The sequence below is a fragment of the Amborella trichopoda genome, chromosome 13 (genome assembly GCF_054954075.1).
Source record: "Amborella trichopoda isolate Santa Cruz 75 chromosome 13, AtrichopodaSantaCruz75HAP2 v2.0, whole genome shotgun sequence".
Lineage (NCBI taxonomy): Eukaryota > Viridiplantae > Streptophyta > Magnoliopsida > Amborellales > Amborellaceae > Amborella > Amborella trichopoda.
Window position 1 is genome coordinate 39,476,669 of NC_142348.1, and position 24,952 is coordinate 39,501,620.

The 24,952-nt window shown below is 35.3% G+C and overlaps 1 pseudogene across 1 annotated transcript in view; it reads left to right on the forward strand.

Moving 5' to 3' along the window:
* Positions 1 to 600: 600 nt before the first annotated feature.
* The window catches only part of LOC18446433 (organellar oligopeptidase A, chloroplastic/mitochondrial-like), a 66,756-nt pseudogene continuing 42,404 nt past the window's right edge, over positions 601 to 24,952 (forward strand). Inside the window, exons 1-5 of the transcript XR_016048181.1 lie at positions 601 to 1,023; positions 8,036 to 8,203; positions 11,373 to 11,518; positions 11,868 to 11,949; positions 12,360 to 12,425. The product of XR_016048181.1 is annotated as an organellar oligopeptidase A, chloroplastic/mitochondrial-like (transcript). The remainder of the gene's footprint in view (positions 1,024 to 8,035; positions 8,204 to 11,372; positions 11,519 to 11,867; positions 11,950 to 12,359; positions 12,426 to 24,952) is intronic.

The window sequence follows — 24,952 nt, forward strand, 5'->3', positions numbered from 1 at the left end:
TATATATATATATATATATATATATATATATATATATATATATATATATATATATATATATATATATATATATATATATATATATATATATATATATATATATATATATATATATATATATATATATATATGGGGAGTTACTGCTGTATACCCATATGCCCACACCCGAATGGTTCAGATTGAATCTAGGCCATTTTGTGGCCGATCTTATGCTCACGGATGTCCGATAGTGTTTGAATTTAAATGTTTTTTCTACAAATCAAAATCACTTGAAATTTTAGGCATACGTTCTTCTTATCAAGGCGCACTTAATAAAAATATAAAACAACAATTAGTGAAAAATATTAACCAAATTATCCTTAAAAAACTTTTTGAGGGTATTTTGGTTAATTTATTTCATGTAAATATTTTTTTTTATATTTTTTATTGATTCGTCTATTTTTGAAAAACACAGGTGATTTGGATTTGTAAAAAAAAATTAAAATAAAAATATTATCAAATATTTGTAATGGACAGATCAGCCCAGACTGAATATGAACCATTGGTTTTTACCGTAGCCATACGCACTAGGTCACACCTCTTTTATATATATATATATTTGTCGAATTTGAAAGTTCACTCTGAAGTCTGAACCAATATCATTATGGAGAGATGTAAAGAAAGTCAAAAACTCCAACGAAGAAATGAGCAATTCAGCATAATTTTTTCTTTTTTGGACCATGATCATTGTCTCCTGTGACCACGACTCCTCGGTCCTCAATCGTCACTCTGGAGAGAGAATGGAAAATTCTTAGTCTCATTTCTTTATAAAGAGAAAATGGAAACATACTGAAAGTTCAATTTTTTTTGTTAAGTGGCTTGAAGCTTCTATTAATGGCGGCAAAAGTTGCAGAGAGTCCAATCCCTTCTTCAGCAGAAACAGAAGGTGAGAATCCACTGTTGAGTGAATTCACCTTTCCTCCATATGACATGATTGAGGCCAAGCATGTGAGGACTGGAATAAAGACGCTTTTGAGACGACTGGTACTAACTTTTCTTTTCTTTGCTTTTTATCTTTTCCGTAATCATTTTTTTTGTGTGGGTTTCGCTTCAATTTGGTTGGATTATCAGATGAAAACTTGTAATAATGATTATTTATTTGTAATTTCTTGGTTTAAGTTTCATTATTTGAACTTTTGCTTTTATGCACTGTTTGCTGTGAAAGATGAGGCTCGAATTATTTGAAATCCTGTTCTTTCTTCTGTGTGGTGATTCTTTAACAGAGACTAGTTTAGTTTTACTCGAATTTACTGGGATTTACTCTCTCTCTCTGTTGTGGGTGATTTAAGCTCGTGTTTTTCGTCTCTCTCATTTTATGCAATTGAATCTTTTGTTCTTGGCTGTTGAGCTTTTTCTCCTCCCATTTTCATTTTTTATGTTGGCCCAGTACAAAGGATCTTACAAGTTCCAAGAATTAGTCTGTAATGCTGAAGAAAATCTTCGACCTTTTCATTCCATTTCCCTTGCTGTTTCCAGGTATTGAAAACCTTACTGTAAATGGCTAGCTGATCGATGTCCCCTTATGTTTTGATGGGTTTACTGTGAATCTTCAGCCTGTCGCTATTCTCAAATTGTGATTTGTTACTGTAAATTGTCAAGCTATCACTATTATGAAGATTTCTTGGAATATGATAGGACAAGCACATGGCAAACCATCAATAGGGAAACCCATTAGGAAAGAGGACCAGTGTTCTCATGTAAGGCTACTTGTCAAATACACTCAATTTGGATAACATGATTCAAAGAAATTTATGAAAAAAATCCTTTTTTATTATCAAAATGTAAACGTAGTTATTGTTGGTGGTATAAGACCAATGCTAGAAACACGTTCTTTGCGTTATTTTAAAACTTTTCCATTGTATTAAAATTTAAATGCATGAAAACCTCAATACAAAACCATAATACATATATTCCAGCCTACAAACATAGTTTATATACATTTAAATAATAAAAATTCAACCCTCATAGGTCCTTACAAATCTCTTACTCAAAAAAATATAATTAAACTCAATATAATGTTCAAATACTCACAATGTACACCTCTACGACATATTATATGACTTGCACTCAAAATTTCCCATTATATCAAAATTACGTGATAATTCTATCTTCATTTTTCATCTTCATCATATATATCAATGTCTCATACACATCATACACTTGATCATAATGATCCAATGAGATTTCAATTTATATAAACAATAAAGCATAGCATTAAAGCTCGTACCGCAATATTAAAGAACAATCTCAATATTCACATAACATTCTCAATTTAATTAATCATGAATTACTCAATAAATATAAATATATCAAATTAACATGCAAAAATATATGGGGAAGCCATGGTTCGAACCCCTTGTGCCCGGGCCACGAAAGGGCCTTTTGAGGACTTAATTTTGTCCTATTGTCTAAGGCATAGGTGATAATAATAACTCAATGAGATCAATGAAATGAGAAGCAAATGATCATTTTTATTTCACTTAATGGGGATCAAATTATGAGAGAGACATGTATCAAAATAGGCCTTCAAAGTTTGAGACAGATACCATACAAAATAAGGAAGTTATGGGGAAGCTACACCATCTGGTCCATAAGGGACCACACAAACTTTTCTCATTAAAAAAAGAACTCACGGGACTATTTCATATGCTCAAATACGATGAAACCTCTCATCAGTTGTATATTCTCAGAAAAAATTCCAGAAAAATAAGATAAAAAAAATCAAGGTGAAACTACTCAAGATCATAGAGTAAGCAAGTTAGTCTACACATACCATGTGTATGAACTATACAATTGCTTTGGGACTCTTCAAATATCAAGTTTTCATGACCAAAATGAAGAAAGCTATTGTAAATTAATAATTACAACAAGCTTTGATAATGAAAATGAGGTAGGAATAAATATAAGAAAGAAAAATCAATAAATTAGTGAAGCAATAGTATGAGCTTGATCACACAAATGAGGGACTACTCTATGAAAGGGTTCAAATAAAAGCTCAAGGAAAAAGATAGTCTCATAGGTGGTGACCTTTTTGTCAAGGGGGCTCTCTCTCTCTTTGAAGTGAATACACAAGTTAGGGTTATAATTGATCACATAAGTTATTTTTATACTTAGATTATAAAGGTGAATTTGATATTGATCATTGATTCCTTAAATCAATGGCACATGAGAGGCTTTTATCCAAGCCACTCATCCATATCTTATTACCAAGATCAATAGATGAGCTTTTGACACCCGTCACTCCTTAAAACCTAGGTTATAGTCATTTTACCTTAAAGCCCTTAGCTCCATGTTTTGTTTCCCATTAAGTCCAAATTCATGTTTACATTTATGCTCATGGTTTTTAAATAATTTGTGAGAGTCAATAAAAGACATGGATATAGACATAAAGGTAATATGGGACATCCACACATGTGAATAAAATATCTTATGACACCACCAATAGGATTTCAACAACATTAAAGTTTCACATGGGTCAAGCCCATAATGTAGTGCCACATGAGATATACCTACATGCCACAAAATTATATGTGGATAATAATATAAATCAAATTAATTCTCAAACTTTCATGACTTCACACATGCCAAATAAACCACATGTAAATAAACCACATGTGTGAACAAAACACCATGTGACAAAATAACTCACTTAAGTCAGAACATTATAAAACATAATGTTTTAAATAAAGATAATATAACCAAATAACAAAAGACAACAATGCTCCCCACGCATGGGCATGATGTCAGCACCCAAGGGGGTGTGGGGGTGCCACGTGGCATCCTTATGGTCACTTGGGACCCACGTGGCATCCCAATGGCTTGTCCTCGATCGTCATTTTGGCCAAATAATTTCAATAAAACAAGTTTTGATGCATCAAAAAATCTGAAAAATTCTTCAAAAATCCCAAAAATTATCAAAATAAAATTTCAACATTATTATACATTTTCTCATCAATATAAAATCTTTGCTCATCAATTTTAGATTAAATAAGATCTCTAGACATATAACACTAATTGGAGTTTTCAATTGGGCTATCCCGAATGACGTTCCACCGGTGTTTCAAGCTGAACCAACGGACCTATGCTCCACAATCTATGACAGGGACACATAATTGGCCACACTAAAGTTGCTGAGCCAGAGCTTCCCGTCACCAAGGGTTCAGGGGATTACTGGTGCACCCCTGTGGCACATGTTTCTACTCAAATACATGAGTCCTCTCAAAGCACATGTACACTAACTCTTTTAAGTCGGATAATACTATAGAAGAGTGGCTTCCCCATAAGACTGTGGGTGCACATGCCATGGAACGGTCTTGTGCAGGATTTGGGCTCATGTCCCGTAAGCCGACAATTCCATACAGGACGAATACTCTTTTAAATACTCAGATTCTATTATTCTCGATTGGATTCTCTAAGCCCTGACTTATCACATCAACTATAAAGCATTCTAATCAATATAGTCCTGACTGGGTGGTGACCCTCACACCTTTCTGAGCTCACACTCTCAAAACGTATACTCTCATTGCCTCTAATAATTGTGGTATATGAATCTGGGCCCTAGTGCGTCAAGCACCCAGATTCAGTCTCTCTTTGGCTTCCACTGAGCGAAAGACTCTTCGCTTTAAGGCTTAGAATGACCACATAGCCAACAATTATGTATGTTTTATATTTCATGCTCAAGTCCCACTTTCTGAGTGTGTATTGTATTTTATTTTAATACTTGGGATTGGTATCAAATTTGGAGTGTTGATACTTATCACAATCTCACATTTGTTAAAATTTAAAAAATAGATAAAATGACCAAAATACACCTAAAATTTTAAATTGTGTAGGGATATTTTGGTTTTTTTATTTAACTTAATTACGTCTTTTACTGTTTTTTATAAGTGCGTTATGGTAAAAAATATGGATGCCCAAAATTTGAGCTTAATCTGATATATAAAAAAAATAAAACTAGTACAATAATAAAAATGGGACTTTGAAGTGTACAAATATAAAATATATGGGACTATTTTTAAACTTTAAAAATAAAAAGGGTTTCTTTTATGTTAATTCCCAATATTACAAATAATGAAGAAATAACATTTTCATCTAACATTCTAAATGTTTATTTTGTTTTCTTGACATAGAATTTTTCTGCAGCAAACTAGCCAAGCAAAGAAATAAATAAATAAGAAAGGGAAAAAAAAGGAAAACTAAAAGGAAAGTTTCCCGATACTTTGATAGATACTTGCACATAATATATAGCCTAGGGTATTTCATGGTTAAGGCATTGAGTTCTTTGTGTTGCTTCATGAAAGGAGTTCAGATGCTGTTTTTTTTTTTCTGTATATTTGGGAAAAATATGTGATTGTAAAGATGAAAAGATGAAAAATAGAAAAGAATTAATATGCATCCTGCCTCTTGCTTAACTTAGTTACTACAGTTGAACTATGAGAAAAGCAGAAACCATAGTTGCGACTTGCGAGAGTTAGAAAAATAATCGGTATGTTTAGTGGGGATTTGGACAAATGAACAAAACTCGTTTTCCATTCACACTTTTATGAAAAGTATGAAACCCATGTATAACTATCCCTTTAGAAAAATGATAGAACATAAATGTCAGCATCACAATCCATTATCATTCTAACTGAAACAATCTGAAGAATTGTAGTTGCAATATTAAAGTTTAAACTTTGAGACTTAAAGACTTCACCAAGTTATGACCTCTTCTATGAATTATCTTCTAAAGTCCCTGTTCTTTGTAGTACGATCTCATTACAACCGTCATCATCATAGTCATTTTCCCATCTGATTACACGTAGAGTGTGTTGGTCTCCATTTTCCTTCCTTTTTGGATAAGAATGTGCCCTCTCCTTGATGATATACACATTTTATTCAAGTGAAACAGAATGGAACACAATAATGTTGAAATCATGAATTGCTGAAAAGATTGTTAAAAAAAGGTTTCAAAGGCAGAAGAAGAACAAGTTTACATTTTAGTGGGTTTTAATTCGCTTGTCATGCAAAGATGATGTGCTTCATGGAGAACAACTTCTCAGCCTCAATGACCACAGTCAAATTCTTATATTTCAATTGGGAATAACCTCCTCGATAAATTTCTGGAAAAGTTGCAGTCTCTTACACAAAAGAAAACCCAATCCCCCTTCATTTCCATGCATTTTAACAAATGGATATATTTTACAATGACAATATAAACCAAAAGAACAAGGGAACACATTCATGATCATAGGAGATATTTGTGTCTTTTTGGATGTGATGTGCCATGCACATGATCTACCATGGTGACCATATCTCTTTCTGGTATTTGCTAACTAAAAACAATTTTCTGACATTGGATGTGAAAGTTGATTCCCTCAATTTATCGAGTCCCTCAATTTATCGAATTTTGCCAAGTTCTCGTATCAAATCCATTATACGAATCAGTGATTAAAAGCTCAGTATTGGGCTTGAACTTATTGGTATCTGGATCCTGTGTCAGAGGCCGACTTAGACCGCCAACTTGGCCAAGTCTCTACAGAAAAATACATGAAAATTCAGTGATTTGGATCAGACTCTCCGTGAGTCTTAAGTTATTCATATGGATCCTGCACCCTGCTTGGTCCAAGTGACCGAGGAAAGTTCGGGCTCGAGTACCGATTTTAAAAGCAGTAAATATGAATTGAGTTGTGGTCTTACTATGTTAAGTGCTTATGTTAGATTTCCATCGACTGCTTCATTGGTTATTTCTATTTGACTAATCAACATTTCATTTACTTTCATGATAGCAAATCATTTCTTCAATTGGTTTCATTGAAGGGAGTGCTATGAGATTCTTTGGTTTGGGCGAAAGTTCAGGGCATGTCTTTGCTTGTTAGTAAACTATGAGGGGGATTTGACTACTGGCTGTTACATAGGCCTGGTATGTGTCTAGAGCTAAGAAGCTTGGGGAAGGAGTCTTTAGGTTTATCTCCAACTTTTCATTAGATGAATGATGAGTCTTTCAAAGGGGAAACCCTTCCTCATCAATCTACCTTGAAAAAAATAAAATAAAAAAAATAATGAGTCTTTCAAGTTATATATACACGTCTCTCTGGACCAATGATTGAAAAGTGCCATTACAATCTTCAAAATGTCTGAAGTGTAGTGGTACACGATCAGCATCTTATGAAGGACATTTATGCCCTTGAAACATCTAGTTATAAAAAAAAACTATGGTGTGTCCTGGATGCACCAATTCAAATATGTTCCCCTTCCAAAAATCCATCTTAGAGATAGATTTAGGATTTGACACACTTTTTTTTTTTTTTTGTTTGAGAAACGATAATTTTTTTTTATTTTTTTTGAGAAACGTTAACTGTAGGATCTGAGATACATTCTAAGTCACTCAAGTACATTTTGCTTTAGATCTATAATTTTTGCAGCTTGCATATTTGATGATATGCAAAGAAAAATAAACACTTCCAGAACAAAGTTTTTCAAAACAGTCTAGTTTTAAGGTTAATTCCATTTTCTTTCCAGATTCATGGCTGTAGTGGTTGAGATTATCGACTATAAAATTTAAGATCCAAAACTCATATCTAAGAGGGACATTTGGAAGAATACTGCATTTGAATGGGTGTGTTGATTGATGCTCCAAAAACCCCATCCCTGGCTAAATGCAATCGCTCTTCCCCTGAAACATACAAGGACCGGTTCAATTAGTGCGTTCATTTATTGGCAAAGGTCACAGGAAAGTTTGTTATTCGTTTTCCCCCCACCAAACAAAAAGAGACTTGTTATTCGTACAATCATTTTTTATTTGTACAATCGATATCATTAAAACGCACATTTACACAATTTGTTTTTCATATTTACTATTTTTCCCTTTTATCATTCCGAATAAGTAATTGATTGAGTGGTTAGCAGATAATCCAAGGAGTTCTATTGTAAATTACTTGGATCTATAAAAGGAAGGTAGACTCCATCGATCTTTCATGCTTTAAAAACTATCTGCTGTTCTTGTCTGAATTTGCAGGAAGATGATTTGGTTGAATTAGAGAATACCGTGGAGCCAACTTGGGATAAATTAGTGGTGCCATTAGAGAAGATAGTGGATAATCTCACTGTAGTTTGGGGCATTGTGAATCATCTCAAGTCGGTGAAAGATAATGCCGAGCTCCGTTCAGCTATTGAGGAAGTTCATGTACGGTATCAATTCTTAAGACTTCTTTCACCTGTTGTATTATTGCTGCATGATTGCCTAACTTGTGTGAAAACTGGAGAGTGCCCTCTTTGTTTCATATGAATAGAATGAAGTTTCCTTCTCCAAAACATGGCCTTTGCTTAAAGACCCCTAAGTTCAGGGTGTAAGTTGAACATATGCAGTTTCTCTACGCTGTCAATGCGTACTTTGTATACCCTTCACATAATAATGTGCATTTGCAGACTTCAGCCACCGTAAAGAATCTGGTTGTAACTGTATATATTGATGCAAAATTTAATTTCTTTGACAAATATTGTGTCAGTTTATACATGGTACTGAGCTTTTATTTGTGCGACTCAGTTTGATATTCCGAACTGCTTTGCAAATGTGTTGGTTTGCCTTATACATCTATTAGAACCAACCTGCTTGCATGAATACTATTAGAAAAATACATAGACTTCTGTGTTTAGGACTTCTTTTTACTAGATATAGTATGTTAATCTTGCTTGGAGGAGAGTTGGATGAGACCTAAATGGCTATTAATTAATCTCATGGGACTGAAAACTTCTCTGTAAACATGCTAATTTCTGTAAGTAACATAGGTGCTCATAGATCTTTAAACAGATGACATCTGCAGCTGCTGAAAAAGGCAAAGTCGCCTTCCTGTATTACTGTACATCTAGCTGTGCTCATACTTGTGCAACAAGAAGCATAATGGTTTCCTTGGTTTTTGATCAAGATGAGCCCATAGTATTAGCTATAAATACAAAAGATTTAGAAAGTGCAATGAAATGGGGCTGCTACCCTCATCTCTTTCATCATTTCAAATTATGAGTGCTGTTGAAGTTTAATATGTTTGTATAATTGCTGCTACAAATGTAGATATTTGTGTCAATTATCTCACAAGACTTGTTTTGCATGTTGATGTTTTGCTTTGGCGTTGCTGACATGTCATGCAAACATGTTGACATTGGATATTCTCTCCTGACGCTTCCGACCATTTTACAGAAGATCTGGTTCATAAACATTCTTGACCTTCGTTAATCTTTCTGACGAATGTCATTCAGCCTCCTTGACACTGTTAAAGTTTAGACCATCTCTATTCGATGGCTTGTATGTTAAACTTTTTATGTGGAGGAGACAACTATTATCATATTCTATTGAAGCTTTGGGTGTGCTAAATTAAGAAGGTTTGATTGGCGCCACAAGATCATTCCCTGTGAATTGAGTAATTTGTTGATGCCCGTTCTTTTATTTACATTCATAGTTTGGTGAAATGATTGTCATTTTTTGTCTTAATTTGGTCTTTTTCCTTCCTATCTAGTAAATTCAATGTTTCAAGTTGTCTTTCACTATCATTTCTTGCTGTTGCATCTTTGGTTTAAGCTCAGGAAAATATTTGAGAGCACTTGAGGTGGAGCTTTAATCTGGTGTGTGCATACACATATACACACATACACACATGCGCATACATGTATGCATGTCCGCATGAATAGACTAAATGTGGTGCTTGCATGTATTCATAAATACATATACACACACACTTATACATACACACATATATACATGCATACATCCATACAAATACAGACACTAATACCTTCATGCAAGCCTTATTCATTAGGTTTTTCTATTAATTTACATATTTTCGAGGAGATCATCAATCAATGAAGTTTCAATTGACAATGCATACTTTTATCAAGAAAAGGAAGAAAAAAAAGGGAAGAAAAAAAGTAAGGGACAAATAATTATTGAGTGGTAGAATATCCTGTATGCCTATTCATCCCTTGTTACAGCATATTAGCATAGTGATTCGCCACTGACTCCTTGGGCTTGCATTATTTATTGATTAGTACAACAAATCGATAGTAGGTTCTATAATTATGTAGAAATTCCCTTATCTTCCATGAAATTGATGCGTCTGATGAGATTGGTATCTCCCCTAATCCATGTCATGACATTCATGGTAAAGCCCTAGGTGATATGTATCTTTATTCTTTTCTAATAGCAGTAGATGATATTCGACACAAAGTTATATCAGTTGTCTTACCCCTACAGGTGCCGTGTTTGCATCAGCCATGTCGAATCAGCAACTCCTGATGCTATTGCAAACACAAGCCTTTAAGTTTCCCTTGTCCATTCCTTGAAGAAAGGCAGTTCTGCTTTAATGCATACAGTTACCTCATAATTCAATGGTTTAGATTTTGGAAATTGTGATTATGGCCTATCACTTCAGGAGCTTGATACACAATCACATTTGGCTGTTTAATCACTCAGGAAATTAACTTCCCCTCTTATGAGTTTTACCTAAATTAAAATTCTCTCCCCATTTTGTTTCAACCCCCTTAAAGCCGCAGACACTTCTTATTGTGATTAGTGGCCTCACACTTCCGAAGCTTGATGCAAGACGGCAATCGGCTGTCTACCCACTGAGGAAACTACCTTCCATATAACCAAATTAAACTATCAGTCCCAACTTTGTTGAACTCTCTTTTGAAAAAGCACTAGGTATTCCTGGTACTTCGTTTTCCTTGCAATGACCAAATCCCATTACCATTTCCAGTAGAAAAATTTCTCTCACTTGCAGCTCAGGCCCCATTAGAGCAACGACCAATCCTTCTTATTTGTTCCCTACTAGTTCCCTACTCCACCAAATCCACATCTTCCCTTGCTTAAATGACCATGACTTTTAACCTCCTCCTGAGTATACTTACCCTGGTTCTCTCGTAGCCAATCTCCCCAAAACTATGTTGTCATCATCATCATCATCATCATTGTCGTCGTCGTTGTCGAAGCCTTTTCCCAACTAATTGGGCTCCCAAAACTATATAAATCCCTTAATACCCCATTCAAAGTGAATAGAATGAAACAATAACCAGAAAATCAGAAACATGAACTGAAAGGAAAACAAAGCATGAGAGACATTAAATATATTAATGGCATGAGCTGAGAAATACAATGAATTGGAGACTAAAATGACAGAACTGATGCTAATCATGAGTGAAGTCACCACAAAGAAAAAAACACAGTCCCAGAGATCTGGTTCCTAGTCATATCTACTTCTCATTGATTTCGATTAACAACAATAGGTACTTGATTTTTTAGTAATACAGTTTGAGGTTTGCATGGATTGTTTTTTATGGAAGTTGCATGTTTCATTCTTGTACAGCCAGGGAAGGTCAAATTTGAACTCAGATTGGCACAAAGCAAACCAATTTACAATGCCTTTAAAGCTATTAAAGAATCTTCAAGTTGGCTGGCCTTGGGTAACACAATTTTGCGGTCACATAATTGTTTGGACCTGCCAATTGACAGGTCAGGGGTCTCCTATCAAATGATCATGTTTAAATGAATGGCTTCATATTGATATATTTGGTTTTGTGCTACTTGTATGATTGAATTGGTCTTTTGAACTAGAAGTATTGGATGTTTCCTGGTGCAGTCAAACTTCTGTTGGAAATAAAATAATTAAATTTGATGAGCAGAACTGTTTTTCTATCTTTGTTTAGGACTTATTTGTCCTATTTCTCTAAGCTCTGCAGCTTCCCATACTCAAGAACATTGCAAGTAAGGCTACACTCTGACATTAAATAAAATGTCTCTAGCATCCCATGAAGTAGGCAAAAGAGTTCTCTGTTTGAACTATGAATTATCTCTGTTTGAGCTATGAATTAAGTATCTCAGTATTGACACGTGATGGCTATGTAAGAGCTAAAGTTGTTGATGCTTGTGATACTGCCCATAAAGTTTATACTCCTTCCATCAATGTCGAAGCTTATAGCCCAGACATGCTAAGAATGTTTGGCCTTATGCCTCACAAAGAACAATGGCGTGGAGACATAGGGTATACCATCAACTAAGGGATGGTGAAGATGCAATAGCAAAAACTCGAGAAGAGTTTTTTTTCCAACTCGGGGAGTACTATTCAAATCGGATCCAAGAAGTTGAAGAACTAGATTGATTAAAATATTTCTTTTATTTTTAATTTTTAAATTGATTTTTAAGGGGCATGTAAGTAATGTTTTGTTTGTTATTGGCTGATTTAGGACTTGGGGTATGAAGGGCTAAAGGGAATTTATTTAATAAATAGGGTTAGGATAGCCATTTTCCTATTTTCATGAGTGGCGTGATTTAATTTGTGGTTGGGGGGATGTAGATGAGGAAGGTGTTCGAGTTGGATGGGAGTTTCCTAACAACTAGGGAGAGATTTATGTGGGATAAGGTAACTCCTCCTTCAATGGAAGTTATGGGTTCTCATGAAGAAATTTATGGGGGTCCAAGTTTTAGAAAGTTACATGACTTAGAGAGATGAGGGTGTAACATGATCTTAAGGGGAGAACTCCTATTTTAAGGGCAATTTAAGAGGGAGATGCTTATGTATAAGTAGTGTTTCAAAAAGCGTAAGGCGGCACCCAGGCGACCATGGGTTCCAGGCCTCCCAATGCTTAGGCAGGCGCCTAGGGCAGCCCTGGTTCAGGCCCTTGATAGAGGGACTCATGGTGTGACTGAGGGTATGGCCATAATCCCAGTTAAAAACAAAAGATAGAAGTCAAGAAGAGAAATTTGATAATCCATAAGACCATAATCCATATTTTCATACAATGCTAAAACAGTAAAACCATACAAGCATACACTGATAGTTTGATACACTGTAGACTGTACAAACAAAAGTTAGATAGTAAAACTAAAAACTAGAAAGTAGAACTAGAAACTAAAAATAAGAAAAAGAAAATATACAGAAATTCATAAAATATATAGTCTAGGACACAATAGTCAACAGTCAACACCAAGAGTCTTCACTCTTCAGTCATTACCATCATCATAAGAAGGAATAGGGTAAGATTTATCGTATGCATCAGAATCGAGGCCATCATCACCAGATTCATCTCCCCTTCAATATAACACTCGTCCTCCTCTGTTTCTTCTGAATCTGCCTCTTCCTCCTCTTCTTCTACCTCTAGTATGTGCAGATGAGGCCCTAGGAGTCTTGGCTGCTCTACACCTTTGTATCATTTTGTACTTCCCTGAACTCAAATATTGTATAATTTCCTCCCTGGTAGTCTCAGGAACATTTTTACATGGGGCAACATCTCCTTAATATTGCAAGGTGTTTTTTAAATCGGTAAATGCCCCCATCAGTATCCTTTCCGCAATAATTACATTTAACACAATTTTTGTCATTCAGATTCGGGTTATAACCATACTTCTAACCTGGATCATTACTTCTAGAAGAATCTGGAGAAGATATTTCTACAGAACAATGCTTATTTTCATCATTTTCTGGTTCTTTTAAATTCAAAAGTTGTCTAATCTCATCCCAAATAGTTTCAGGAACCTTTTTACAAGAAGCAACATTCCCTTTAACATCGGCAAGATGTTTTTTGAATCGGTTAATAACCCCATTGGTATATTTTTCACAAAAATTACACCTTATACAATTTTTATCGTTTGGTTTTGGGTTATAACCATACTTCTAACCCGGATCACTTCTTCCAGAAGTCGCAGAAATAGACCTATTCAAATGACAAGGATTTTGTTCCTATTTTTGTTTTACAGAACTCATATATTGCTTAATCTCCTCTCTGATAGCTTTAGGAGCATATTTACAAGGGGCAACATCCCCCTTAATACCGCCAAGATGTTTCTTAAACCGATTTATGTCCCCTTTTCTATATTTTTCACAAAAATTGCATCTAATGCAATTTTTGTCATTCGGATTTGGGTTATATCTATATTTCCAACCCGGATCTCCACTTCGACTAGATCTTGAAGAAGACATCTCAAAATAAAACCAACAATCTAAAAAATAAAATTTTGCACTTATTTTGATTGCTCGAACTCCAAACTCCCACCTCTGAGATTTTTTTTGGTGCTAAAATAATAAAAAATACCTTCTAATAGGATTATAAACTCTAAAACTAAATCAAATCTACCTGGGTGATGTTTGAATCCATTTTCTGTAACTTTGAGAAATACTTCGATCTAATGAAAGTCAAAAAATTTAGTTTTCTTGAGGTTTATTTCTCTCTAAAATGGTTTCTTGTGGGTTTAGGTTTGAAATGAACCTAAAACCTATCCTTCAAACCCTTTATATTTTAAAAAAAATCAATACAACGAAAAAAAAAAAATTTTCCGCCCATAGGCAGGCACAGGGCTGGGCGCTAGGCGCCCGCCTAGGCAACCACCCAGGGATTGCCGCCCAATTTGGCAGCCTAGGCCAGGGCAATGCGCCCAGGCTTTTTGGACCGCCTAGGCACTGAGCGGTCCGTTTTTTTGAACACTGTGTATAAGGGACATGAATATTTTTTTTATAAAGAATTATTTTATGAAAGAAGAAAGAAAGCTTATTCTTCACCATGAATTGATTTACAAACACCTTATTTCCTCCATTATTGTTGAATTTTTGTTTGTTTAAGATCGAAAGAAGGCTGGATTTAATTTTCTGTACTCCTTTCACATCACCACGCATAGATAAATAAAAGCGCGTGGCACGCCTAACTTTAATTAGGGTTTTGACTAACCCTAGAAAAAGGGAAGTAATTTTTCGAGGCATGCCTTAATTGTGTTTCCATGCTCTCTAAAGCCCTATGTTAAGAGGTATTGCCTAAGGAAGCTTTTCGGCCTAGAAAATTCAATATGACCAATACGATTGAAGTGCGGCATCGGTTAGGAAATCAGGTGTATGGAGCACTAAGTCCTGTAAGGGTAACCTTAGGCATAATCGAGTAAGTATTCCTAGCTATTTATTTTTATTTTTCAATCATATTTCCAGATTTATTGTTTTTTTCCATAAACATTATTTGTACTCAAATTAATAGTAGAACCTTGGTTTTTATTCCTGGATTGTATCTAGTTATTTTAGCAGTAAAAGGAAAGGTGCTAGATTGTATTTAGGGTTTTAATTTTCTTTTACGGCAGTGTATTGTAGCACTTGTAAGCGGAATTCAGATTCAATATTAAAGAAACTAATTTTTTTTGATTTTATAGCCTTGAATTCCATATAGCCACTTCTTTCACCGACCGGCTCTAGATAGGAATGGACTTGTTCATTGTATGAACTTGTTGGATCTTGGCAGGAACCACTAGCTCCATGTAAATTTTCATTTCTTGTAATTTCTATTTTTTAAATATTTTGTTCACTAGAGGCCTCACATTTCTCATGTAATTTTTATTTATTTCAAGTGCTTTATTTTTCAAATTTTTATTATTTACTTGAGGTCTCACATTTCCATGTGAATGACCTCACACCCCCAAGGCAGAATGGAGTGCACATGCCCTTCCCCTATGCTGTATTTTATAGTTCATTGGTGTCCAACTTTTCTCGAACCTCCCCAATGTGGAGTAAATCTTTTAAAGTTTAAAACTAAAATTTTTGTAAGTTATGAGCATACACCTGACCTAAATCTCTCTCTCTCTCCCTCTCAACTTTTTGGGCTCCATTTAAAATGATGAAAAACAATCATATCCCAACATACAAATAAAGATCCCTACACATTTATGGGCTTGAATTAAAATAACTGAAAACAATAAGAGATAGATCATGAACATGTGGGTATGAGAGCGGCGTTTTAGAGAGGGAACATGGGTAGGTAAAGCTGAGACTTGACAGAGAAAAAAGATTATTTGATTTGGTGCAAGTGAGATCACAATATCTTTTAGAGAGATGATATGGGTATGTGAAGTATAGAGCGAGAGATTCTATACACAAAGAATTTGGTTTGGTGCTTGGGAGAGAGTGTGGGAATCTTTGGGTTTGAGGAGACCACTTAGAGAGAGGATATGGGTAAGTGAGGATGAGAGAAATAGAGAGGTCATCTAGAGAGTAAATGAGAATGGATGAAAGAGAGCATGTGGGGAGAGAATTGGGCCATGGAGGGCCGGTGAGACCGACATTTTTAGGCAGACCATCATCATCTTCAAAGCATTATCCCAACCAGGTTTGAAAACTCGTCGAGTTGAGCCGGACTTGCTTGGTTCGACTCGGGAATCGTTTGCTACCAAGCTGGTTCCACAAAAAAACCGGGAATCGCCCGTGCCCAGAGAGAACTGGGTGGCTCCCAATAGTGAATCGTGAGTCTCTCGCAAGTCTCACCGAAAAAACCTGTAATTTTTAGGTTTACATGTGGCCGCCTCACGGGAGTAACACGTGGTACCTAAAAATCCTCCACACATGGTAACTCACCTCACATGTCTACCCCCTCGCTTTTCTACACGCGCAACGAGTATCTATTACACATGACTTTATAGAGAATCAAGCGATATTCATCTTTCGATGTGGGATAATCCTCACAAAAAATCATTAAAGCAAGACGATTGAATATATATTATTACATAAGCTAATAAAATCACATTAGGCGACATGGCCGTGTTGGTTGACAACACCGATTTTTCGGTGGACGTCTAGAGTGCGAACCCCTTTGCGCACAACAAAGAAAATTTTGTTGTCAAAAAATAAAACAACGACAGAAAATACTATTGTAAAAAAATAGAAAAAATATAAAATAAAAGGCTTTTCAAGATAAATATAAAAAAAGATAATACAACATTTTTTTATTTTTCTTGTAAAAAAAATACAAGTTGTATTCACAAATATAAACAAAGGCAGAAAATACTGTTGTAAAAAAATAGAAAAAATATAAAATAAAAGGCTTTTCAAGATAAAGATAAAAAAGATAATACCACATTTTTTATTTTTGTTGTAAAAAAAATACAAGGTAATATAACAAGTGTTTCTTGCAAAAAAATAAAATAAGAGGCATCAAAAAAAATAATGTACTTTGGCAGCATCATTTTTTTATTTTTCTTTTAAAAAAAAGTAAAAAGTAATACAACAAGCAAAAAAAAATGTAGTACAACATCTTCTTCTTTTGTCAAAAAAAAAAAGAAGATAATCAACAAGTATCATATTTTTCTTGTAAAAAAAAAAAAAAGATAACACAATAAGTATTTCTTGTCAAAAAAATAAACGGTATTTCTTAATACAACTTAGGAATAACTGGTTTAATTATATTTTTTATTTTTATAACATGATGGTCTTTAACATAAATTTAGTAATATTAATTTAAAGATAGGATTCATACAATGCCATTTGAAATCTCTCTCCTTCTACTAACAATCTCTTTCACTAATTTATTTTAGAAACCTAAAAAGTTAAAGAAAATTGGTACGCATTCTAATAATTTCTACATTGATAACCAAATCTTTTATTTTATTTATTAATTTTTGTATTATAAATCATGTAGTGTACTATTTTTCTTACAGTTGTCAATAATATATTTTAAATTAGATGATATTATAAAATATTTTGGATTTGTTATTATTTATATAATAAAATAATTATAAAATATTGTTGGTATATAATATTATCGTTAGTTAGGTTGTAATAATTTGGGTTTTTTTAGCGGATTAGGGTTTTCCGCCAATTCGAGATTTTCGTGGCCAATTTTTCATCGATTTAGTCAACTCTTTAATGTAGTTCATATATGATTATGTACTTAATCCATAATAATTCTATGATTTCTTTTGTGTGATGTAAATTTAATGGTCAACATAAGTTCATACAGGGAAAGAACATCTCAATATTCATAAATTGATAAAAACAATGAAAGTTAATAATGTAGTACGCCCATTTTTTATTGGATTCCTAAAAATCAACATTTATAATGAATTTTAATAATTGTTTTTAATTTTTTCAAGGCTTAATTCGAGTGATTCGGGCCGATTCCCGATCCGGGTCGCCGTTTCGCCGATCCGGATCGGTTTTTGGGATGCTCGATCCGAGGCACTGATCGGTTTTTTAAACCACTGATCCCAACTATTTGGGGTTGGCTACATTTTGTTGCACTCATTTTGCTCGATCAAGGGCCTTACGCTCAGAGGAAGACCATAACTCCCCATATCTTTTCTCACTACTTCTTTTCAATGTCTGTTTGGGCTTGCTCTTTGCCCTTTTAAAGCTTTCTACTTGAACCAAATCGCATCACCTAACCAGTGTTGTATTAGGTCGACCCTACACATGGCCAGCTCACTTAAGTCTATTTTCCCTCATGTTATTGCCTACTGAAGCCACACCCTAGTTCGTTCGGATGTATTCATTTTGAATTCTATCTTTTTTTATCTTACCGCTCATCCATCTCAACATTCTCATCTCAGCTACACTTGTCCTGTAGGTATGTTGTTTATTGACCATCCAACATTTCATACTATAAAGCAAAGCTGGTCTTACAGTTGTCCTATAGAACTCCCCTTTTTTGCTTCATTAGTATGCGGTGATCACATAAAACTCATGTTGCACATCTCCACTTCCCCCACCCAGCTCTAATTATATGTGCGACATCTTCTTCAAATCTGTTCATTTTCTTGGATTATTAACCCAAGATATCGGAAATACTTTCTTTTAGGTATTTCTTGGTTATCCTTTTTAATTAATTCCTTTCTTGTACTCTTATTATTACTAAACTTGCATTTTATATATTCTTAGTCCAAGTAATTTTCGAACATTTAGATTCAAACATTGATCAAAACTATAAATTAAACAAACATTTAGATTCAAGAGCATCTAGTCACATTGATCAAAACTATGTCATCCGCGAAGAATATACACCATGGTACCTCTTCTTTGTAGGTGCCTAGTTAAATCGTCCATAACTTAAACAAAGAGATATAGGCTCAATGCTGACCCTTGATGTAGATCTATTGCCACTGAAAATTTACTTGTCTCTTCTTCTTTGTTCGTAGTTTATTATATAAATTATTATATACCTTAAGTTTGGCCTTACTATTTTCTTAGCATTTTTCTTAGCAGTTTGATATTCGTATAAGTTTTGATCATTTATAATACATTGCCAAGTTTTATAACATTATGATTATTTTTCACAAAAGGTTTTCTAAACCTCATCACTTCACCGCCACGTTTCCTTTTTGAATTTTTGTTCCCCGCTAGTTTCTCCTAAAACGTTTTTTGCCACTTTTTTAACACAGTCGGCCAGCTCATTCCGCATAATATTAATTGAAAACTTGAGGTATTAAATTAAATTTTTTTATTTTAACTTGTATTAATTTACCCAAATTTCACTTACATAGGCCACAGTATACTACTAAAAATGGAACCCTAAATACAACCTCAGACCATTTCTTTTATTGCCAAAGCAAAAAACTACAACCCAGGAACAATATTTAGTACTCCTATATGAATTTAAGGACAATATATGTTCTTTGAAAAATAACAGAAAATATGCCAATATGACTGAAAAATAAATAAAAACAGCAGGGAAGACTTACTTGATTATGCCTATGGTTACCCCCATAGGACTTGATACACCCTACACCCAATTTCCTATCTGATGACACACTTTTATCCTTTTGGTCTGAGTGGAATTTCCAATATGGAAAGCTTTCACAGGCAACACCTCTTTCTGTAGGGTTTTAAAGAGCATGGAAACCTAACTAGGGTTTGTAGGAACCGTAAGGAACAAATTTGGGCTGGGCTTGAAGGCATAAAATCCTCCTATGGCTAGGTGCACCCCTTTGGTTATCTAAACAGCAAAACCCTAATTGGGGTTTCAATATGCCACCCTTGTCTTATCAAATTTTGAGTGGCATGACCTTTTTTGCAAGGGAGGATAGAGGAAAACGAATTTTAATGATGAGAGAGACAAAGATTTAGTGTGTGGAGGAGAGAGAATTGTGTGTAGAGAGGGGAGCTCAAAAGTGTTTAAATAGAAAGAAATCTTTCTCCTATTTGGATTAGAATTTCTTCTCTAGGGATGCTTATCTTAATGAATCGGCTTGTCCAATGGGAACTTAGGAAATCTGTGGGATGAGAGATATTCATTGGAGCTATTCGTCCCACAAATCAGTCATCATAATTTTGGGTGGAAATTAGGAACATTATCCCCTCATTATTTGACCCAAATCCAACTTCTAAATTAATTAGAATTATAACCACTACATAACTTCATGATATCTTGTTAAAATTTGTTTGGTCAAAACTTTATTTGGTCAAAACAAACTCCCACAAACAATAGGAGAGAAAACCTTTTTAATTTTAAAAGATTGTCTCACTTAAAATGCTTCAATTAAGTAAAAAACCAAATAACTAAAGGAGTGGGGCATGCCACCTCTATGGGTCACATGTGGCCCCTATAGGCCACACGTCCTACCCATGTGAGAGTGGCACACATGTGGGGCTAGATCCAAGTTCCCCACATGTGCCCTTCCTTATTCTAAACTTTCTGAAAATGCCCTCTATAAGGATTTTTACAACTGAAATAAATTTTTAAAAAATCTAAAAAATTTCTAAAATTTTCAGAAACATTTCTTATACTAAAAATAAAATATCTAGAAGTGGATTGGTACCAATGGGTCAAAATAAGTGATTATAAGGGCACTCCATTCGATTCAGTAATCACAATCCACAACAACCCAACTAAAGACCCATGACTCACAGTCTTATGCAGGGGTTCATGATTGGCTTGTGAAAGTTGGCCCAATAAACTGCAAAATTGTGATCCTCGAATGTGGAATTCAGTTCCCTTTTTTAAGAGCAAATCTACTACTTGTCATTACAACACAAGGAGACTCTCCATGCACATGTACACATATCCGTCTACAGGGTTGCTTCTTGGTAATGCGGTTGTCATGTGTACATGCTATGCAAAAGTTTGTTGAGGCTTTGACCCTCGCTCTCATAGGCCTACAACCACACATAGGAGATCACACAGATTTCGCCTCCTACAAATATCATCCCTAGGCATATCGCCTAAGGTTAAGGGTTTTAAGTCATAGTTAGGGTCACAAACCGCCTAATCCTTGGTTAGTTAACATATGCACTCCTATTGAAGTGCATAATCCATTAGAAATATCAGTTTACATGCTCTCACAGCCTTTAAAGGACAAAAATCCAACATCAACTTCATGTTCAATGTTCTATTTTCCATCTTTTATCAATTTATCCCTAAATAAGTTTATTTTGTCTTTTTTTAAATTCCACCTCCTAGTTTGTGGACACCTATTAATTTCATTCCTCCTCTTCCATCTCTTTATGTAGACATCCATAATCATGAGCCTTTGTTGCATCGTCAAACTCTTTCCTGAGATGACGTTACTGTCTTTACATGATGGGATATTACCCTCTGAAAAGCTATTTTGTCAACTATGAGTATTTCGATCCTTGACATATATTTGTGGTAAAATTTTCTTATTGGTGGTAATTTTCTTTTTGCACTTAAATGTAGTATTTTCTATCTGTACTTAAATGTTTTTCCTTGGTCTAGTCTTTCTTGTGTCATGGATGTTTGATGCATGATGCCATTATTCATTTCAAATCTGATATTGCTTCTCCAGCTGAAAGTAAGTCATTTTGTACTTTCAGCACATATAAAGGAGGCAGTTCTCAATGGTGTTGCACTGGACGATCATAAAAGGGACAAATTTAATAATATTCAACAGGTTGGTGTCTTCTTTGTAGCTACACTATATTTATTGGTGGTACTTGATCTGTTTTAATGTTCTATGTTATATATAAAGGTTAAGTTAATTGTGTGGTTTTTATGTTCCCACTATACAAACGTGGAGCTGTGTACTCAGCGATTCGTTATGTTGAATGGCTATATTGCAGTCAACATGAATATGTAATGCTAAGATTGGAAATTTTCATACAATGAACTTTGGTTTTTTAGATGTTGTTGGACTTTCAGTGTTGCAGGTTGTTGTGCATCAAATGTATGTGAAGTGGAATCACTGGGGAAGCTGTCTAGAAAGCTGCAAGAAATTTTTTTCTTAACGTTGCCTTTGAGAGAGTTGATGGAATCGATATGAAATCGCTACCAAAAGAAAATTCAGCAAACAAAAATATACTATGAAGTCTATTTAATTAAAATTACTTAGAAGTTTCATCAAACACATGGCTTGCATTTAGTGTTATATACTCAACAATATCAAATCTAGCGTGTAAATAACATCCAATTGGGCTCTCCAAACTAAGCAGTATGGTCCAAATCTATAGTTAGATTGCTTTCCCTTGAACTCATATTAATAACATGTAAAGAAAGGAACTTCCTCTCCAATATATTAACTACCAGAAGATCATGAAAACAGATGCACATCCACAAGAAAGGTATGGAAATCAGCCTATCTTAGGTTAATTCACTATAAAGAAAGCAGTTTAAAGGATTTTTGGGTTAGAAAAATAGAAGGGTCAATGGTGTAGGGATGAGGTACGGCAGTGTCTTCTCTCTAGGTGACCTTGCAAGGATTTTGGGTGCTCCTTTTTAATCAAGGCACCTCTGAATTCTTTTGAGAGAGAGGAATTATGGGTTTGAGAGAGAGAGACTGGAACGCCATAGCTCTCTCACCCAACCCATGTCCTATGCCTCCATTAAGGCTTCAATATTCCCATGGGTGAATGGTCGGGAATGGGCGTCTTAAAAGGTAAAGTTATGGAATCCCACCTAGTTGTAACTATCTCCCCAAAATACCCCCATTGAAAAGTCTTCTACAGTCGATACCCATACCCTAGAAAGATTTTTTTTCTAGCTCCGCCCCCTCCCTTAAAAAAAGACCACCACTTTTCAACATATTTACGACAGAAATGCCCTTAAATGAATTTGATGAATTAATTCAAAATTTTAAGGCCCACAAATTAAAACATCCTGCTTCTCTCTCCCCCACTCTCTCTTCCCCTCTTTTCCCCTTTCTTTCTCTGTCTAAAACTGCCCCACAGAACCTCCTGTGCAAAGAGCTCTCTCCCCCTCCCAAAATAAGAAAGCTTCTATGTTCCACAAAAACAAAATCAGAACAGATAGATATTCTAAGAAGCATTCATGAGCATTGCATTTCCCAAAAAGTGAAGACAAAATCTAAGAATTACGTATTCAGAGTTTGAAGAATACAATTGAAAACCAGAGGTTCAAAGCCTAACTATACTCCATTTCTTGGGTGATCAAAAGGCGCAAATGAAGCTGACGGTTGCAGAGATTTCTTCAAAGCAAAGCCCAAAAGAATCTCTTGCTTGCCTGCCCTAGTTTTTCTTCAATTAACTGAACACAACTCCAAATGGGCATCAAAACCCGCTACAAACCCACTTAGGGAAACAGAAAATTTGCAACTTGTCCACATGGTGAGTGTTTTAAAGTGAGAAAGAAGGGGAAATAGACGGGGAGAGTGATAGTGGGGGGGAGAGAGAGTTGAGAAGCTAGATGTTTTGGTTTATTGATGATGGTGATCAGAGCACAACAGGTAGCCACGAGTATCTTCTTTTAGAGCGACTGATCCCTCCTAATTTTTTCTCATATTTGGAGGATGAAAACCATAGGAAGGCTACCAAGAAGAACAAGAAATGAAAACCCTAGGAACCATCTTTCTTGGGTGTCAACAATGCTGGCACTGCGCATGGGCTCATACTCTCCTGAGTAAACCCCTTTCGTAGTAACTCTAAAATTTGCCTCTGTAACTCCTCATGCTCCTTGGGGCTCATTCTATAGGCTGCTTTATTTGGGAGGCTAGAATTGGGGATGAGGTCGATGTGATGTTGGATGTCTCTCTTAGGAGGTAATCCCTCAGGAAGATCACTTGGTATGATATCATTGAACTCCCTCATTCATGGCTATAGCTTAGGAGGAATCGAACTAATGGTCTTTTCTTGAACTGGAACCACAACATACAACACATTCGCCTAACCCGAAGTACTCATGAACTTCGTTAAAGATAAGAGATTAGTGCTGCCCTCTTTTGTCTTTGAAGCACTTTCCATCTCAGAGGGTACCAAAATCACTTTAATTTCATTTTTGACAAAGGAGTAAGTGTTTCTAAAACCATCATGAGTCAGAGTCGTATGCCTGTCATACTACCCTGGTCTCCCCAACGGCGTCCATAGGCACTACATCTCCCCATATTTCATCTTTATACGTTTTTCTAATAGAACAAGAAATAAGACATTGTTTAGAAACAAGTACCTCAGTGCCCTTCTTGAACCACACAACTGTATGAGGCTTTGGATGGTTTCCCGTCTTGAGCTTAAGCTTGTCAACCATCTCCTGAAAAACTATATTTTGCAACTCCCTCCATCAATGATTAGATTACGCACTTTCCCATATGCAGTACAACTAGTAGGAAATATGTTGGTGCACAACCAGTCATTGTGTTCTACAACCTAAGGCATAATCATGCTGTGGGGGATCACCAATGCCTTCCCATGATCGCTATAGGTCACTTCCAGCTCCTCTTCATCAATTGGAGCATTGTAGATGGGTTCATTTTCAAAAGAGTGTTTTCTGTCCTCATCATAAAACTCCTCAGAATGGTTAACAAACTTGTGATTTGGGCACTATTATGAGACATGCCCAATGCCAAAACACTTGTAGCACTTAATATTGCTACCAGCACTCCTTACGGGTCACCCAGCTCACCAAAAAACCCCTTTTTGGCTCAGGGAGCTTTCCTGGTTGGTCGTTCCAGCTGTGCGAGATGTCGAACCAGCAACTATCACATTGCTTTTTCTTCCAAAATCACTACCACGGTCTGCTTCTTTATTTCCCTTATCACTTGCACCCTCACCACACCTGTTCGAGGGTCCTTTTTGCTGAGTGTCAACCCGCTTGGCAAGGTTATAGAGGGTCCAATACCTCTGTAAAACTACCACATCTTGAATTGATTGGCACAACCATTCACATACCTGCCAATGGACTGCTTTACCTGCTCGATCACATCACTACCGGCAGTAAAAAGGTAAAACTCATATGTATATGAATC